Consider the following 16,408-nt stretch of genomic DNA (forward strand, 5'->3'; position numbering starts at 1 on the left):
TTCATAAGTATGGCGTGACATATGAAAAGTGTACCTGTTTCAAATATGCGATGTCACATTAAAAGACTCTGGTGCTTTGTCATTACGCAGGTGTCCCATCTCTCTCCTCAGACACATGTCATGATGTTACCATTATTATTTCATGTGTATATCACTTCGCATTTTTCTAATAAAATACTTATCACTGACTATATACTTTTTATTTACCACTGACATAAATTTTATTTCATATTGATGTAAACAGGAGTAAAAAAAATATTATTTTGCAATACTATCATTACTCCTGATTACAGAGTTTGCACACATCCAAGGTAAGTCATTCCAAGGAAGACATTTTCAAGGCATTTCTACTATACCAAAATGTTGTGATATTGGTTAACGCATTTGATGTAAACAAATGTGAATATAAATTTAAATAATTTATGAGAACATTTCAGTTTTATATAGGTATCAATATGTTGATTTATAGTCTGTAAGCTATAGCACAAGAAGAGATTGAGAGGTGGAAGAATATGGGTGAGGAGAGCAGTAGAAAACTAAGAAATTTTAATTACAATTACATGAATTTTTTTATCAAAAATCAATGTCCTTGTAATAAACAGTCCTTTTTCCACTGGGAGGTAGAGAAAATGGAAAAGTGTTTACCAGATGCTGGGTGTTCCAAATAAGGAGGGAAAGATAGCGCTCCTTTTCTCTGCCTCTACAATATGGGTGTTATCTATCAATATAGCACTGTCATAAGACCAGGTGATTCGCTTTAATGAGTTTCCTTAGTGGCTATTAATTAGTATGTTATTATAAAGTAAGTCTTATTATCATTCCACAGTTTGTAATTGGTTCTTTACTTCCTTCATTTTTAAAAAATATCCTTCATGAGTCATAGAGAAGTTCAAATACTTAACAAGAGCTCAGTCCAGTAAAATGTGGCAGGGTGAGGGGAGGGAACAAAGAATGGATACTGTTCGTGAGAGAGTAGACAGTAAATAAGCCAACACATAAATGGAAATGATTAGTAATAACAAAAGACTAAGTCATGATGAGTGGAGCTAGTTGGTTAGTGTTCTGTATCTCAGACTTCAGTATCATTTAACTGGACAGTATACATAGTGTTTGAATGATAATAAAATATTTTTTCTTCTTTTATATTCATACAACAACTATTTATTGCTCACCTATGATATTTCTGATAATGTGGTCTGAGATAAAATTACTTTTTAAAGTTTCTGATAAGCACAAATTTTAGGTCCCTTGCCTTCTGCACAAGATAGGTACCTTCTCACTTCTAATTGTTGTGAAAAACTTTTAAAGGTTAATAAAACACTATAACAAAAGAAGAACATCTACATAACTTAAAAATACATGAAGAAATTTTGAATTCAAACATTTTAATTGGAAAACAGGCAAACTATTATTACAAGGCTACATTTTCACTTTGGAAGAGCATATGATCTGCTCATTTGCCACATCTCAGAGATAGCTAAGCTACTTATACATCTTATTAACAATTTCACAGGTTTACAACCACCATGGTGATTAAAATTTCTCTCCTAAGGTAACTGTCAAAGAGAAATTAATTTATTGCTATTATGTGAAAAGATGAATTAGAAGAATAGTAAAAAGTATTGTTGTAATTTCTCACCTACATTCTTTGTGAGGTTCCAAATGGAAAACAGGTCAATGAAACTTTAGAATGATTTGTGCCAAGAGGAAATAGAGTGATCTACACTGTAAAAATGATAAAATTTAGTATGCAGACAATTATTATAAACCATATCATCTATTGGCACTTGGGTCTTAATATGTAAGAAGAAATCCTTCTTAATTTTTGTTGTTACTTGATGCTATATTTAAGTCATCTGTTTTCAGATACTGTGGACACAGATATTGAGATTTCATAATCTGTATAACAATGTTCAAAATTATTTATAGATAATCTAAATGATATCAGCATAAAATAGTTTACAATTAACATTCCAGGAGCTATTTTATGGCATTACAAAAAAAGATACAGTCAACATATTTCTGCCCTTTTCAACTTGGATTCTTTCCTTCAAAATCATTAGAATTCTGTACCCCTTTTATTAGGTTACTACTTAGGTAATTACCCAGAGAACACATGCATCCATAATTGAAAAAGGTGGCTGCAATACATTTCCTCTAAAAAGAAAAATAAGTTGTATCTGGAAATATAAAATTGACACTATGCATTTTATAAAAATATTTTAAAGATGTCAACCTTTTAAACATATAACTAATAAAGATGATATGTAAAACAAAATTTGAATACTTGGAATAAGAATTAGAAAAATTTACAAAACCAACAGGAGACATAAACATCAAGACACAAGAGAACCCTTACTATATTTGGAAATCACAGGAAATGAACCCAGCTTTGAGTTTTAAATTCATTAACCTACTTGGTGCTAAAGCCTGTTCAAATGTTCCCTGTGTGTTGTTTACATTTGTGTTTGTGACTCTGAGTACTGCTGCTAAATATTCTATAAGTTTTCCAAAATATTCCAATGAAAAGAGGTTGGCAAATGTCACATGAATGATTACATTAATGAGAAAGAGTTCAAGTGTGGGGGTACAATTCCATGTAAATGACATACTGCATATTTAACATTAGCACAGAAATAATTGTTAAGCAGCAGAAACAGAAAACCGAGATTGGAAGCTGATGAGCACATCCCAAGCAGTGCACTTTAAGTACAGCAGATTGCCCTCCATGGAAGATGGGCTTTCTTCAATCAGTTGAAGGACTGACTGAATAGAATAAAATACTGATTTCCCCACAGCAGGACAGAATTCAGCCAGCAGAAGACCTTCAGCCTTGAAATGCAATATTGGATCTTCCTGGGTTTTCAACTCTCTATCAATAGCGATATTGATATATAGATAAAGATCAAGATACATGCTATTGGTTTTACTTCTCTGGAGAACCCTGACCAATACACTAGAGCTACACATTTTTAAGAGAAAGATTCCAAAAGTAAAGTGCCATTCTCATCACATTATATCAAGGGTACACACTATCGGCATGACTTATCCCTATTGATGGTGACCTTGATTGCCTGGCGGAGATAGTGTGAGTTAGATTTCTCAACTGCAAAGTTATTATTTTTCTTTCCATACTGTGCTCTTTGGTAGGAGATCACCATATGCAGCCCATAGTTAAGGTATAGGGTCTTATGCTCCACCCCTTTGTGGGGAGAATATCTACATAAATTATTTCAAAGTTTTCTATATTGGTTATTTTCCTCCGTCATTTATTTATAGCTGTATAAATTCAGGGAAGTGTATTTTATAATTTGGGTTATAATTCAATATCACCTTATTTATATTGTTGCTTAAAATATACAAGGTCTTGTTATTGGGAACTTTTTCCATTGGCTCTTGCATCCCTTTGATCTATACCTCTCACCACAAGCTTCTGTGACTTACTTGTATGTTGTTTGTTTAAGCAATTCCTTATTTTCTGACACTACACGAGTTTCCCGTCTCATCTTGTATATTTCCTGATCCAGTCCTACAATAATTAATTTCTCCAAGAAGTCCTGGTTCCTTTTATTAAAGAATAGTATTAGAAATTAAGGTCTGGGCAGTAGGTAAACTTGTTGCTAATAGGTATCATTGCTTCCATGACCTCTCAACCAAAAGAAAAAGGAAATATATGTGTGCATAGTAACCTGTTTATATATGAAAATCTGTAAACATTTCTCTATGCAACAATCTGTATCTCTATTAAGCTAAACATGAGTTCATACTGATGTCCCCAAAATAAATCCATTATTTATTATCGTAGTCTCTTCTCCTTACTTATCTGTAAGCTCACATTCCAACAGTAAAAACCTGGCTCCACTTGTCTGCCAACCATTCCCTAAATTGTTCAATTCCCATATACATACATGTATATTGATATTGAAATTGGTAATCTGCAACTCCATGTGAAAATACTTTATGAACTACAGTACAATGCTTATGTCCATTTTCTTTTGCCTTTAGACTTGAAAACTTCATTTCCCAAGTTACTTAGGTTAGTATTTTTTTTTTTATCTCAATAGCTTCAGCAAGGTTGTTTCATATATTTATAATAAAGATTATTTTATCATGTTTCATCTGCATCAATCCTGGGATCACACAATCTGTTAAATGTTTTTTTTTTTAATTCATATACATTTAGGCTCATTGTATTGTAAAGTTCTATGAGTCCTGACAGTGTATGGTGTCACATGTCCATTATAATATATAGACTAGTTTCACCATCCTAAAAATAATCCCCTATGCTTTACATCTTCAACCTTCTTTCTCTCCCTCCTGAAACACTGACAACCACTGATCTTTTTACCTCATAAAAAACCTACCTCACTACTACCTCATATAGTTTTGCCTTTTCCAGAATTGTCATATAATTGGTATCATATATTATGTAGCCATTTCAGACAGGCTTATTATTTTTTTTTAATACAAACATCAGTTGTTCCAGACTCAATTATTTAGCGGACTGTTCTTTCACTATTGAGTTGACTTTGTAGGAAATTAATTGACACGTTTCTACTTCCAAACTTTCTATTGTGTCCTATTAATCTTATTTGTCTATTCTTCATTGATACACTGTCTTAATTACATTAGTTTTATAGTTTAAAATCCAAAATTATGTCATTTGATTTTGTTGTTCCTTGACAAGATTTGGGCTCTTCTAAGTCCTTCCGTTTTCATAGAAATTTCATAGAATCTGATTGTTGATTTTAACAAGAAGGACTTCTGGGCCTTTGATTTAGATTAGTTGAATACATAGATAAACTTGAAAATAATATCAACAATATTAAGCTTTCTAATTTGTGGAAATGGTAACTCTGTTTATATGTCTTATTAATTTCACTCAAACATTTTGTAGTTTTTGTGGTAGATAGCTTGCATGGGTTTTACTGGATTTATTCCTAGATAATTTAATATTTTTAGATGCAATTGTAGATGGTGTTTTCAGATTTTTATTTCCTAATTTTCATTACTAGCCTATATCATTACAATAGATTTTTGCATATTTATCTTGTGACCTATGAACCTGCTAATTATTACTTCTGGTATCTTTTACTTTTTAGACTCAAAAAGTATTCTACTTACAAAATCCTGTTTCTTCGTTTTGTTTATAAACTATATGCCTTTCAATTATTTTCATACCTTATTGAACTGGTAGAAACTACTGTAAAATGTTGATAGAAGTGAATAAGAGCAGAATCCTTGTCTTGCTCCTGATCTTAGAAAGTCATTTACTAATTAATTATGTATGATTCTGTCCTAGTTTATTGAAATTTTGATAATTAATGAGCATTGAATATTGCCAACTAGCTTTTCTGCACTTATTTAAATCACATGACTTTTTCTTCTATATTCTATTATTTTGTAAATTACATAGATTGATTTTCAATGTTAACCACTAGCATTATTCTTTTATGAATTCCTGCATGAAATTTGCTTATATTAACAAATTTCACATCTATGACCATGGAAGATATTGGTCTGTAATTTTGTTTTCAGGTACTATATTTATCAGGTTTTGATATCTAAATGATGTTTCTTCATAAAATGAATTTGGAAGTTCCTTTGTATACTCTCTGAAATAATTTATTTAAGACTGGTTTTATTTATTCATTTAATATTTGTTACAATTTGCTGGTAGAGCCATCTGAGATTTCAGTTTTCTTTGTGAGGCTTTAAGAAAAATTTCAATTTCCTTTATGTATATAGGGCTACCTAGGTTTTTCTATTATTTCGTCAATTTAGTAAGCTATAGTTTTCAAGAAATTCATTGATTTATTTCTGCTATTGGATTTATTAAAGCAGAGCTTCTCAACTTCAACATCACGGGCATTTGGGGCTGGATAAGACTTTGTTGTGGGAAGATGTTCTGTGTCTTATAAGACATTTAGCAGCATCCTTGGCCTATATCCACAAGATGCTAGTTGCACTTCTCCACATGGTGTGACAATGAACTATTTTCAGATATTGACAAATTTGTCCTCTGGGCAAACTGTCCCCTATTGAGAACAGATAAAGTTAATTAAATTATCCCTTTATAATGTCTTTAATGTTTTTAAGATCTGTAACACGTCCCATTTTCCAATGATTTGGGTAATTTATATTTCTCATTTTTTAGAGGTTTATCAGATTAATCACTTAAAAGAACTTTTATTTTCTCTATTGTTTACCTTTTATATCATTAATTTGTTTTTATATATTTCTTTCTGTCTTATGTTGAGTTTAATTTTCTATTCACTTTTGTTTCTTAATGGGAAAGCTTAGCTAATTCACTGTACATCTTTCTTTTCTAATATAGTCAATTAATGTTATAAATTTTTATTTTACTGGTGTTGTAGATGCATCCTACAAATTTTGATAGATTGTGTTCTCATCTTTCTCATATTTCTCATTTTCTCCTGATTTTTCCTATGATTCATGGCTTATTTAGTAGTGAATTACTTAATTTCTAAATATTTTTGCATTTTCCAGGTATTTTTCTGTCAATGATTTTTATTCTCTGGTCATAGAACATATAACGTTTCTGAGTTTTTGAAATTGAGACTTTCTTATGTGCTACCACATGATTGGTCTATCTTGCTGAATGCTCTTTTCGCAGTTAAAAAGAATCTGTACTTTTAGTTGATGGATATCATATTCTATTACTCCATTTGATCAAGTTTGTAGATTGTGTTATTCGGAACTACAGTTTTCCTAATTTTCTGTCTGCTATTCTAGCAATTATTTACTGTGGATTTATCTATTTCTCTACTTAATCTGTAAAATATTGCTTTGTGGTTTTAAGGCTCTGTTAGTAGCTGCATGCATATTGAGAACTGTTATATCTTCTTAAATGATGAAGACTTTCACCACCATGAATGTGTCTTTGTATCTCTGGTAATATTCTTTGTATTGAAGTCTTATTTTTCTAAAAATAATATAGTGATGCCATCATTCTTACATTTATTGTTTTCATGGTATATTCCCCTACCCTTTTACATTATGTAACTTCAATTTTAATGTTTACCTTCAAATAATAAAATACTACTTAAAGAAAAATATAAGAACACTGCAACACAATAACTTACATTCCCTCCTATACTTTGTGCCCTTGTCAGCATATATTTTACTCCTACATGTGTTATAAACCAAAATATACTGTTACTATATTCACTTTAGTCAATGATCTTTTAAAACTACGTATAGCTATAGGTAGATATAATATACAGGATACATGTAAGCTATGGTAATAAAAAATACTTCCGTATGTTTATTCATGTATCAAAACTGCTATCTGGCATCATTTCACATTAGCTTGAAGAACTTGTAGAATTTCTGCTAGAGATGTTCTGGAGATGAATTTGCTCAGCTTTTGTCTGTCTTAAAATAGTTTTATTTTGCCTGAAATATTTAAGATCTTTTCCCCTCCTAGATATAGAATTTAAATTGTAAAATTCTTGTATTCTTAGAATACTTCAAAAATATCATCCACTTTCTATGGCATCCATTGTTCCTGATATAAAAATCACTAGTGATTTTTTTTTTTTATCACTGTTTCCCTGCATGTAATATATATCTTTTCCTTGTGACTGGTTAGGATTTTTTGCTATGATTTTCTAAATTCGATTTTCTTTGAATTTATGCTTTTTAGGATTCACTGAGTTTCTTGAATATATATGTATTAATATCTTCGGTTAGTTTTAGAGATCTGTTTTATCTCTTCAAATATTTCTTCTATTCCCTTTTTAGTTCCTATCCTTGGATTCCAAGTACAAGTATGTTAGGTCATTTGATATTGTCCTGCAGATATCAGAAACTTTCTTCCATTTGTCCCTTTTCTTTTATCTCTATGTTTAGTTTGCATAATTGCTATTGACCTGTCTCAAGTTTATGGATTACTTCCTTTGCGGTGTCCAATTTGCTGATAATCTTATCAAATGAACTTTTTAAGCTTAATATTTTATTTCTAGTATTTCTATTTTTTAACATTCCCATGTTGTCCACTTTTTCTACAGATCCTGGAATGTATTTGTCACAATGATTTTAAAGTCTTTTTCAGATAATTCCAACATCTGGTCTATTTCTGTGTTTGCCACTGTTTTCTCTTTGGACTATGGCTCATAATTTCTATTACATGCTAGATATTACATAAAAGAGAAAAGTAAATAATATCTACCTTAAAAAATATCAGGCCTCCTGTTTGGAAGACTGTGTCTACTGAATCTTTAGATTTGCTGAGTCTGGACTTTAACATCTTCATTAAATTCAGTGCACCATTTCTTTTAAATGTGCTTGTATTCTTAGCACTGGCAAAACTCTGGAGATCACTTTGTAGCTGACAGCTCACCCACTAAATTATCTCCTACTCTTTTAGTTCAAAAGCTCTGCTTCCAGCATGTCTCTGAGTTGTTCTCTTTACTCCCGAGTCTTGCCTGTCTTTCTGTGCCTCAGTAGAACTCTCTCCACACTTGCCCCCAGCCTTGAGAGGGCTGCAGTAGTACACGTGATTAAAGCCTGGAATCCTCAAAGGGATTGCTTTAGCAATCCTGCCTCACTCCTTCCTTGCCTTTCACATATTACTTTAGAGCACTTAATTAAGGCCTTTGGAACAGAGTTAGAAGGGTGGATACGGACTCACTCTGTGACCAGAGTTCCATGAGATCGTAATCTATCTTTCCAGCCTATATACAGCCATTAAACATGCCTGATCTCCCATTACCCCTGTTTTTGGTGCGCTCAAGTAGTAAAAAGTTACTTGATGCTCCATAAACTGTTTTGTATAAATGAAAGGAGCTGCATTCTCTTTTCTCTTAGAAGTTCTCATTACCTTTTGGATTTTTTAAGTTTATTAAAGTTTATTTGTGTCTTCAGCTCTCAAGTATTTTTGTTGTTTTGTTTTTTAACTCATTTAAAAAAAAAAAATTTCTCTGGCCTGTTCTTGTGAAGTACAGCTAATCTTCTGTAACTTTATAAATCCTGACTGGACTCTGTATTTTCCTTGTTTCATAACCTTTAAAATACCTCCTCCAGGGTTTCTGGACCCAATTCTCCTCTTTCAGCAGTACTGATGATCATTTACTAAAAGACTGAAAATATTCCTCCTTTTCTCCCCTAACCACTTAATTTTAGTCATTTTTCTCCCTGGCATTTGTGTGGTAAAAAGCTACTTGATTCCTTGTGACTCATAATTGGACTTGTTTCTTCTTCCCTTTTCTCACTCCAGTCACGCTTTCTTTCTTTTCTACCTATGCGTAGTTGGATCCCCCTTGTACTTTGAAAACAATTCTGACTTGAGTAGGAAATATATAAGTAGAATTTACCAGACAGGCCCTTGGTTTATCAATAAGCTCCATTCTGGGATTAGTATCTACCACAGACACATTATTTAAACATTTCGCCTATATCCTTACATTGCATTACATTGGCTATTTGTTCCGGGTTTCTCACACTGTTTTAAGGATAGCCTCTTCCTGAAAGCTTTTGTTTCTTCAATACTAACCACATTGGAATCTGGAAATACTACTTACCAGCTGGGTTGATCTTTTGGATTTAACAATTGCCCAACTGAACACATTAAACTTGCCTATCATTCTCTGACTTCATCTGTAATTATGACCTTTGAAGAAAAAAATGTCATTTCCCCTTCCCTCCAACTACTAGAACTCCAACTGGAATAGTCCAAATCACTTAGTAAATTTAGTGTCTCACCTGAGATTGGTGTTGATTTAGTACATAGACTTAAATGTGAATATAGGAGACACTAATTAAGATACTAATACAAAGAGAACATATTATTGAAATTCCAAATAATCTTTGATTTGCAAAACATATCAGGCCATATTTTTAATACAGTGGGCTTCATCTATTCCTTGACTACCAGTGGTTATTACTAATCTACTGAGCATCTTTATCTACCAGCCATCTCACTGATACCACTCCACTAGTTCATCAGGAACATATAAATAAATGACAAAATTTCCAACTGTGCAGCTCTACTCCTCAGCTACATCATTGATACTGTTCAGGTTTAACAACTCTTTTCTCCAAATTTCATGCTGCACTCCTTTCACAGTCTCTTAGGAAATATTCAGTGATAACGTAATCCTGCTGATTTGATTTCCCAATCACTCCTATCTATTCATCTTCTCTGTGCCCTAGGCATCATTAATTTTGCCCTGGATTGTTCTTATACTTATCTGCTCTCTCAGTCTCCAAAATCCCTCTCATTCCCCATTCATTTTCAGCAACAATTCCAGAATGATCCTTTTTTAACATGCATATCTCATCCAAATGATTATCATTATCATAATTCTTTAACATAATGCACAGGTTCTTTCATAACTAATTTGCTTTCTCACTTTTCAGCCTAATTTCATTTTCTATTTTGTCCTCACATGTAGATCACGCTCTAGTCATATAGATGTTTATAGGTAACTATATCATACTCTTTCATAGCACGAAGTCTGTACACATGGTCTTTTTTTGTCTGCAACTCCATTTCTAGCTTTACTCAGCTAGCTGCTCCTCAAGTATATCCTCCTCCAGGAAGTGTTTATTAATCATTAAGTCTAAATCGAGCTCTACTTCTCTATGCCTCCTACACACATCTTTATTATACTGATTATCACGTTTGTTATAATTGTTTATTTACTTAACTCTCTTCCCCATTAGGCTCTAAGTAATGTTGATGAATTCGATTCCATCAAAATTAAGAGCTTTTGCTCTTTGAAAGAGAGTTAGGATTATGAAAGAACCACCACAGTCTGGGAGAAAATTTCTGCACATCACATATCTGATCCAGAATCTAGGCTTTTACCAGAATCCATGCTTGTACCTAGAATATATGAAAAACTCTCATAACTCAGTAAAAAGAAAAGAAAATAATAACAATAAAAATGGGTAAATTTTTGACCATTCACCAGAGATGCTATTAGGATGGCAAACAAGCACTTGAAAAGATAGTCAACATCAGTAACCCTTTGGGATATACAAATTAAAGCCATAAGAAATCACTACTCGTCTATTAGAATGGCTAAAATTGAAAAAGACTAACCATATTGAGTGTTGGCAAAGGAACAAATTAAAGGATAATTGTAAATACTGCTAGTGAGAATGTAAAATGATACAGTCACTTTGGAAAATAGTTTGGCAGTGTCTTAAAACTTTAAACATGTACTTACTATGGCCATTCTACTCCTAGGTATACACTCCAAAGAAATGCAAGCAACATATCTTGGAAAGACTTGTACATGAATGTTTCTAGCAGCTTTGCTTATAACAGCCATAAAATTGAAATTTTTTCAGTGATAAATACCCATCAACAAGTGAATAGACACACTGTGGTCTATCTTTATAAGAAAATACTCCTCAGCAATAAAAAGGAAGGGGCTATTAGTACTTGCAACAAGTTGGATGAATCTCAAAAGTAGAATGAATGAAAAAAAATCTAGACAAAGAAGAATAAATAATGTTTGATTTCATTAATGTAAAATTCTAGAAGACATAAGCTAATCCATAGTGACAGAAAATGTATCAGTGAAAGAGCAGCAAGAGTGAAATTACAAAGAAACACAGGGAAATTTCAGGAAGTATAAATATGCTCATTATTTTTATTATACTTATGGTTATAATTATAGTTGATAGTTATGGTTTTGCAAAAAGGTCATATGTTCAAACTTCTCAAACTGTATACTATAAACCTGTACAGTTAATGGTATGCCATTATTATTTTTCTATTAACCACCTTATTATTAGTAACCACAATAAATTTTTTTAAATAAATAAATAAATATCTCCTACAAATATGTAAAAAATCTCACCTTCTTCAGGGAACCTTCACCAATTTTTTATTCCCAGTTAGGTAGCATTCTTCTATGCATACTTCTATCACTCATATACCTTACCATATTTCATTGTTTCTGTTGATTTATCTGCCTACCTCACTGGATTTTAAACCATATAAAGAGATACTATTTTTGAAATTCATTTATCAGAGACAAAACATACCCTCCCAGAAAACACATTGCTTCTGTTCAAAGTTGAACAATGACTTCGAATGGACATTGTCCTGCACTGATACCCAATGCCCGCTTCTAAAATTTTTTGTCATTTTTTTAAAGCCATTATTATTAACAACTAGTATTTGGAATTTGAAGACTAATCTGTGAGATCAGAAGTACTGAACATCTTCACAGTGATAGTTAAGAACTTTGAAAAGCTGACTCAGAACATTAAATACATATATCCTGACACACCTTGCAGGTGTGCCAGCTTCTACTTGACTCCTGTCTTAAATCTAAAACTAAATTGGTCATCCTATGCATTTCTGCAGTTCAAGAAATTGTTAGAGGTTCCATGTTGAAAAAATATAAGAATTAATAATGCTTCTATGCCAGACTTTATCCAACAGTCCTAATTTAGGAATCATAGTGGGGAAGAGCTTTAGAAAGAAGTATTTAAAAAGAGGAAAATAAGTATAATGAAATTTTTAAAAAAGTTTTGGGTTAGCACAAAAATCTTGATAGACATTAAGATGAGATGTAAATAGTATTCTTTTTTTCTCTTAAACTAAAACTTTTTAGCCACGTGTAATCAAAAAATCCTAAGAACTCTATTAGTGTTATGTGTTCTTATATTTAACTGTTTTGTCTAAAAGAATGCATCCTGCCCACATTTGGCATTGAACACCTGAAATGTAGCTACTCTGAATTGAATCATGCAAATTTTTGAGTTCCTGTGCAAAACGAAATGTAAAATATTATTAATTTTTTTATCTTGATAGTATGCTGAAATAAAGTCAGGAGTATTAGGTTATTAAAATTAATTTTTTATTTTTTCTACTAGGAAATTTAAAATTACAGATATGGCTTGTTTTCGTTGCTCATTCATAGTTTTGATGTGACAGCACTGGTATAAAGAATAAACATTTTCGTCTAATAATGCCTGACTTGATTGATCATTGACATTTCAGAGGAAGAATTTTCATATTAATCGTTAGCCCTTTTATGTTTTAATCATTCTATTTTGAATAGGGGAACAAAAGAAGAAATGATTCCAAAATTTTAAAAGCGGCTATCACTGTATTCTAAAAGGCTTCAGAGGATACTGCTGTTTGGGAAAAACATGAGGCGGCATTTTGGTTATCAAAGAGAAGTCTCTAGGCTAGTCTTATAAGAGAAGGGTTGAGATAAGTGTTGAGACAAAGTTGTCTGTATAAGAGAAATTTTCTATTATCTGTGGCAGCTTGAAAGAAGGGGAGTCTGGGCCACAGAATTTATAGAAAAGCGCATGGGGAAAAGCTCATTGGAGAGCCAGGGGGGAGAACTGTTAGCAGACTGGGCTCAGGAGGAAGGGGGATCACTACAGTATGACTCTCGGAAGACAATGATCTTTGAACTTTATTAAAAATCAATGGCTGCTAAAAATCGGTTTTAAGTTACTTCTTTTTTTGTGTGCTTAAACCACTGTTTAACTTCTACACATTGTTGGTAATAATCTGTTCCATATACAGCTGTCAGTTCTTGGTGACTTGTGGCAATCTGGGAAAGAACCATATTTAAACATGTGGCAAAAGGATATGGAGAGCAAAGACACATCCAGAAGCAGCAGTAAGAAAGCACAAAGGGATTGAGACTTGAGTCAGGCACAGACCACGTAAATAATGACAGTCAATTAGCATCGAAAAGTTGTAAGCCTTCCCTCTTATAAATCTTTAGAAAAATTAAGTACATTTCCTTGGAGAAGAGGGTTCAGCTTATTTCATTTGCCTATTAGTTGTGTGCGGGAATTAAGTTTTACCACCCCAAAATATATCTTTTGTAGTATTAATTTTAAGCTGATTATTAAGAAAAAAAAAAAAAAAAGACTCAAAAAGAACCTTGACCCTCCCCCTTTACCTGCCTAAAAGAATTCAGATAGAAAAACCTGCTTAAAGTAAGGGAATATCACCTTAGCATTATAATATAAAATACATGTGCCAGACAGGGAGAAATATAGCAACGCCTGCTTTAATAGACTTCCCTTGGTACCCCATTGTTTCTGGGTAGCCCAGAAAGAATTTGTTTACCACATGCTTGCTCTTTCTCATCTACCTGTGAATTGCCTCTTTTTCCTTTGAAATCTCTGCTTCTCTTCTCCTTTGTCCAAAATGGCAAGTAGCCTCAACTGCACAATGTAACTTCTGGTCTCATTCTTTTGGCATCCTGAATGTACATCTGTAATAAATTTTGGACATTTTCTCCTGTTAATCTGTCTCATATTAATTTATTACCCCAGATAGAAGAATTTAGAAGGTGGGAGGAAAGTTATTTTTTGTGCCTGCACAATGGAAAGGGAGTTTCTGGAAAACTGGAGAACTAGGGAGTTACACTGGATAATTATACACATGGGATCTCTAATCAGCTATATTTTTTCTTATTCATTTCCAGTTCTTAGCTCTGATTTAATATTTAATGAGAAATAAAAAAATTATTTAATTACAGGTTCTAACTAGATTTTTTTAAAACATTATTTTGAGCTTAAGGGGTACTAGGTGTATATAGGAGCTTCCTTAAAATGTAAACTTTAAGTTTTAATATGATTTTTATTAATTCACTCTTATTTTAAATTCATTGTATGTTATCTAGATCACTTACATGATTAGATCACTTACATGACAATCCATAAAACACTGACTCTACTTACATATCTTCCCACTGCTCCTCACCTTGGTGGCCATTGAGGCAACTTTAAAGAACCTCTACAGCAAGAAACAACGGTGTCCGATTTCATAAAATTAAAACTCACTCCTTTAAATGTTAAACTTCAATTTAAATGATAATACCTTTTTAATAGAGGAAATAGAAAAAGTATTTTTAAAAAAAGATAACTGTTTAGGAATTTCTGTAATGTGGGGTCACCTAGTATTGATATACCAAAGTGAAGCATGCTTCTGTATCTCTAATTCATAATTATTGTTTCCCAAAGCCACTTTTGAAGATGAGGAAAAATAATGGCTAACAAATATAAGACCACTGTTGTAATGATTGAGGCCCAAATACAGCCATATTTATCTATTTGGTTTTTATAATCCATTTTCTTGCTATAAAATTTTTAGCTGTTTTACAGCCAGGGTTTTTAAGCTGGCTTCCATGGACAGACTTCAAGGAAATCTGTGAACCTGTTGAAATGTATATGAAATATTGTATGCCTTTCCCAAATTTCTGACTTGTTCTAGCCGAGCGATTTATTTTGAAATTTCAAACCATGTTAGCGGAGGATGTCCACCCAAACTCCACCTTTGGAAGACAGGCTAAAAAAAGTGGGTTGAAAATGATTTAACCTGTGTCTTATTTTTGGACATTTAGGTTAAATGAACACAGTACAAAAATCTTTTAAGAGTTCTCATTAGGTTTAGCATAAATGCCAAAGGTTGGGATTGCTAGGGTAAAGGATGTAAAAAATTTTAATTTTAATACTCTTGATACATACTGCCTAATTACTTGCCAGAAAACTTGAGTTCACATCTTTATCAACACTGTGTAAGGCTTATTATCTCACAGATGGACATATAATTTTAAATGTTAAATTGTATATAGTTTTGACTTGCATTTCTTACTTTTACATATTTTCATATTCCGATCCCATCAGAAGAGACAATTAGTCACTTCTTGGTTAGTATATATATATGTTGTGACTCTGAATATAACAATTCATTAAATGTTAAACTTTATGCAAACAATGAGTCTAGTCTGTGCTTGACATTTATTTTCTGTATTTCATCTAACCTTCAAGACAACTCTGTACCGTTAGTCTCGTTTTCTAAATGAGATAACCTAGTTTTGAGACGCCGGGGAGAGTATCCCAAATCACAGGGATGAGCAGAAGCACTGGGAGTTGAGCTATGATCTCGCACTCCTGTAACTGACCACAGAGTTAAGGCAGTGGGGGTTGGGCAGGGCTGAAACCATGTGCAAAACAAAACCCGGAAAAAAACACAAGCCGAACCCAAAACGAACAAAAAGAAGTTTCCTGCACGCTTACAGTTTCCATATACTGGGCAAACATTTCTAAATTAAAGTGCGACTTTTGGGCTGCCAGACATGAGTCTACCATCCAGTTTATACCGCTCCCAGCGTTGCGAGTGTCTGTGTCAGCTCGCAGACAGATGACCGAAAGAATTTTGAGCTGAGGCAGATAGTGCACATCTTTCTCTTTTGCAAAAGAAAATGCCTGACAGGGTGGGATAAAAAAGATACTATTGAGAGAGGAGAAAAAAAATGCAAAGGAAATGGAATGCAGAAATGACCAACTGGGTCAGTTAAAACTTCTCTCTCCCCCCATTCTGCCCAGGGCTTTCCAGCTAACATGTTTTCCCTCAACTACCTCCCCCACCTCAAGGACTCTCAGTTCC

At 32.8% G+C, this 16,408-nt stretch overlaps 1 protein-coding gene across 2 annotated transcripts in view; it reads right to left on the minus strand.

Moving 5' to 3' along the window:
• THSD7A (thrombospondin type 1 domain containing 7A) overlaps positions 1-16,408 on the minus strand; it is a 603,286-nt gene that overhangs the window by 586,451 nt on the left and 427 nt on the right. Inside the window, exon 1 of one of the 2 annotated variants that reach the window (XM_016160721.2) lies at positions 14,109-14,465. The exons of the other annotated variant lie outside the window; for it this stretch is intronic. The gene's annotated coding sequence lies outside the window, so the exon portion shown is untranslated. Of the gene's footprint in view, positions 1-14,108; positions 14,466-16,408 lie in introns of those variants that run through there. 2 annotated transcript variants of the gene reach the window in all.

This window comes from Rousettus aegyptiacus, unplaced genomic scaffold (genome assembly GCF_014176215.1).
Source record: "Rousettus aegyptiacus isolate mRouAeg1 unplaced genomic scaffold, mRouAeg1.p scaffold_m13_p_13, whole genome shotgun sequence".
Classification (NCBI taxonomy): Eukaryota; Metazoa; Chordata; class Mammalia; order Chiroptera; family Pteropodidae; genus Rousettus; species Rousettus aegyptiacus.